Source organism: Phodopus roborovskii, unplaced genomic scaffold (genome assembly GCF_943737965.1).
Source record: "Phodopus roborovskii unplaced genomic scaffold, PHOROB, whole genome shotgun sequence".
Classification (NCBI taxonomy): domain Eukaryota; kingdom Metazoa; phylum Chordata; class Mammalia; order Rodentia; family Cricetidae; genus Phodopus; species Phodopus roborovskii.
In genome coordinates, this window is record NW_026125941.1 from 738,189 (window position 1) to 742,859 (window position 4,671).

Here is a 4,671-nt window from a genome sequence, read left to right on the forward strand (position 1 = left end):
ATCAAGCAGAGACTTATGTAGGGTTGAGGTAAGGGGTATGACACTTAGGATGGGGTAAAGTGACATGAAGGGAAAGGACCAATAATATTGCACGAAACTAGAGAAATGTCAGCCAGCCTATGGACTTAATCATGTATTGCTTCCTAACACCAGCGTGGAGGTTACAGGACAAAGACAAGTTGCCTAACTTGAGCTAACCTCAGGAAATTCCACTAGACCCTATGCCCAGGCCTATTTAGGCCAAACATCTTCTCCTTCTCCTTTTGCTTTTGTTAATGGCAGAAATCATGAAACCTGTCTTAGGTTTTTCCCCACTGGGAATCTACCCGTCATCGGGTATCATGTATGTAGCTAATAGAGGATCCATTTTATGAACTGTCTAAGGTTGCCTCAGCTTATCTGGGATTTTACTGATCAGTGTTCAGTTGGAGTGTGGGGTAGAAAGGCTTATGTGAGGAAGGCTATTCATATGAGTAGTTTGGCCCTTGAGAAATAAATCAATGCTTTGAGCTCATGATATTTTACTGCATATTACTGTTGGTAGATGAATTTTATGATCTGATTAATCATACAGGGCAGGACAATGAGGATAAGGAGGAAGAGGAGGTGGAGAGGCACAAAAACTGGAGAATGTAGGGTTTTAAAAATTGTAAATCAGCCCAAAGTATTTGGGTCATTTGGTCTCTTTCCTTATGGATATCTGCCCAATTTCAGTTTTCTACTTCCTCTCTGGGGACGGGACAGGACTTTGAACTAATAACAGTGCATATGCCAATCCCTTCCTGTTCCTCTCCTGACTTGGGTGTAGCTGGCCACTGACCAGTATAGTAGGCTCAAGGTACCCCCCTACCCACTCTGACGAGATACACAGGGGTAAGTGGGGACCTGTAAGGGCCATGATAGTAGGGTGGAACCTGAGTGGGGGAATCACAAAAGCCCTTTTCTCTTCCTACCACCAGCCTTCCAACCCTCTCCCAGGTTTCCCAAAAGAAGTGGTTAGGAGCTGGGGACCAAGGTGCTAAAGCTACAATGGTATCACAGGTTTTCATGACATTTGCATTTGTGAGCTTCAGACATCTTGATTGAAGTATGAGTTGTAGGGTGTTAAGTCCAAGGTCATGCTTAGATGAGTTTACATTCTCCATACAAATTGTCTCACTCACCTTAGAGAGAGGTTTGGTCTCTGTTGTGATTGCCCCATGTTGCCAGCATTTGAATTGAAGTGTGGTCCCTCTGCAATGCCTCCTTCAGATGAGAGAACACATGAAATTTGATCTTGCATAGTCAAGAACATTCAGATACTGCATGGTGCCTGCCTGATCAATGGCATAAATTCAGTTCATTACAACAAGCAGGGAATTATATAGGATTGGCATAGTGGGTAGGAATCATAGGATGGGCTGGGGTGAACTGAAGAGAAAGGGCCAATCATATTCCACCAAGCTAGCAATTACTGAGGCATCCTAAAGTCTTATATCAGACCTTGCTAACTCACTCCTTCATAGATGTTACAGGCCAAAGACAGGTTGCAAAACTTTATTTATACAGGCTCAAATATTTGCACGAGGTTCTTGCCCTGGACTCTTTGGCCCAAAAAGGCAGGGCAACTGGAGGCATGGCCTAGGGAAACCTTTCCCAAGTTTAAAATAATTCGAACCCTTGCTCACACCACAATGCTTGTATACTTGTTGGGACATGAGTCTTTTCCCAAAGTGTGTATGCTATAGAAACTTACCAAAAGTCTGCCTTGATGCATAACACAACAGAAATAGAAACATCAAAGAAAGCATGGGAGTTAGCAGAAATGCTCCCTGGAGGACCTGCTGATGTTGGCTGAGCAAAACAATATTATGTAGGAAGGAAATCTAAAGCTGCTGGTGGGGTGTACTTGTCCTGTGCCATTCTAGAGGCCCTGAGCATACGAGGTCACTGCTTGCTAGGCAGTGTGCATCAACGATATTTTACATCTTCTTTTAATGTCTAGGATATCATCGAGTCCCCCAGGTATGGCCTTAGTAAGACCTCAGTAGGAGGAACCAGAAACACTGTTTTCTTTTGAGGCATCAGCTGGAGGAGAAGGTCAAACACACACAGTGCTGCATGTAGAGGTATGTCAGAAGTTTGGAGAATGACAAGAGAGGGCAGAAGAGGGGGGATGCATGACTAAAGAGTAGTGAGGCAGTTTCTCTTCCCACAAACAACAGCCATTCAACATGGCAGTGTACAGCCTAAGGAACCAATTTGGCAAAGCCACAATACCCATCCTACTCAATCACTTGGTTTATGTACCACACTCTCCAAAAAAAAAAAAAAAAAAAAAAAAAGATGTACATAACATATCTCCATCAGAGTTGGCTTTGAGGTTAAGAAGGCAGGGGGAGCTAGTCTGATCATTAGGGACCCAGAAGGTGTGAGTTGCTACAGGCTTTGCAGGGAATCTAACTTCATTCATAGGCCTCAAGAAGGGCAGGTCCTCTTTGCTAGGACACTGAATGGAGCCAGCTCTGTCATCAGGCAGCTGTGAAAGAGCATGGAATGCCAGGTCCCCTCTATAGCATAGAGATATGAGGCACAATCATCAGATGCCTCCTCCACCCTGGAATGCAAGGAAATCCAGAAAGAGGAAAGATGGTGTTACATGGCTGTCATTCCTGGATTCCCCAAGGATCCATTTTACCAAAGGAAGTGTTTACCCTGTGCCCAGAGGTAGCCTGGAGCTACTACTAGTGCTTAGAGTTCAGATTGTGTCAGACTCGATGAAAACAGTTCAGTCTGGTAGGCAATTCGGTTCCACTGTTCCAGTAGTCCCATGGAAAGAGTCATCTGTGACCATGGAACATTTGTCCATTGTTCGCAAGGTAACCATTGTTTCCAATGATAGCCACCCAGAAGAATGTGGATTACCAAGAAAGCCATTCTTCCTGGAATTGTTCCTTCTACATCTACGTCGTTCAAGTGCCTATATCTTCTATACATGACTCCTGCTGGCCAACCAATTCCCAGAGCATCTCTCCTCAGGGTCCTCCCTGCAGAGCAGACCTAGAGTACCTTTACCAAGTGCCTCATTAAGGATGGTCTGTGTATTCTTCTACCAAGTTGGTCAGGTTTTGTGAGGGACAGAAGTGAACAGAATGCTTTCCACTCTTTTCCCTCCCTCCATTATCACTCCCCAATCCATATTTCTTCCTTTACTCTCTCTGTCCCATCATTGTGGCATCTCTCCCATTCTGGCTATTTTCCCCTGTCTCTAGGCAGTCACCTCCACATGCCACTCCTCCATATTCCATCTCCAGTCCCTTGTCCTCCTCTCCCAAACCTGATGAGTGAAGTCCCATTCCATTTGTAGATGACCTTATTTGAAGCGAACTCACTTCTCTTGTGGGCTGAATTGACAATAGTTCCATTCTTTCATGCTCCACCCACCAACAAACACCCAATATTTCCACACTGCAAAGAGCACTCACAGCATGCCTTACCTACAGAAATGTGTCTTTGTCAGCACAAGCAACTGTTAAGCTCACTGTGAACTGCCAACGCTTTTATAGCCCTCTGTATATCTAGAAATTATAACTTTATTTCAGCAGTTGTGACATGACTTTACCAATCAATCAGATCTTTTTCACCATATCATAGACATAGATATGGAAAACAACCTCTAATTTGATAAAATATACAGATGATTTTGATTCAACTTGATGAATCACATTCCCAATTCTAGGAGACCCATCTTCTTTTTGCATTGTATATTTTTGTCTATTAGCCCATCTGCAATTCCCAGATCTAAATCTTGTGGAGGAGCCTCCTCCAAGCGTGGAATGATATGCAGGTTGCCTTCTTTATAGAAATCCAGAAGCTGGTACATATACAGGATTGGATCTTTTTCATAGGTAATGTAGAAAAAGGATGTTAAGACTGGTGCTTGGCCCAGGACTATCCCCCTCCACTGAGTCTTAAGGCCACACTCTCCTTCAAAGAGGTGTGCTACCTTTTTCCAATGATGTCGTCTGCATCAACAAAATCATCAAGGAAATCTTTCCCAATCTGAAGAAGGGCATGACCAAGTAAATACAAGAAGCATACCGAACACCAAATAGGGTAGACCAAAGAAAAAAGACCCCTCAACATAGAATCAAAACACCTAGCATACAGAATAAAGAAAGAATATTAAGGGCAGTGAAGGAAAAAGAACAGGTAACATATAAAGGCAGAGCTATCAAAATTTCAACTGACTTCCCTGGTAACCCTTAAGGCCAGAAGGTCTAGGATAGATGTCTCTAAGCATTAAGAGAACACGGATGCCAGCCTAGGGTACTATATCCAGCAAAACTCTCAATAACCCTAGATGGAGAAAACAAGATATTTAATGACAAAACCAGATTTTCCCAATATGTATCTACAAATCAAGCCCTACAGAAATTATTGGTAGGAAAACTCCAACCCAAGGAAGGTAACTATGCCCACAAAAATGGAGGAAACGATAATCCAAATACACCAGAACCTAAGGACAAATCAGAAAAAATATATTCACATTACCCCTGCCATCAACAAACCTAAAACAAGCAAGCATCAACAATCAATGGTCCTTAATCACCCTCAACATTAATGGTCTGAACTCATCTATAAAAGGACACAGGCTAACAGAACCGATATGAAGACAGAATCCATCCTTCT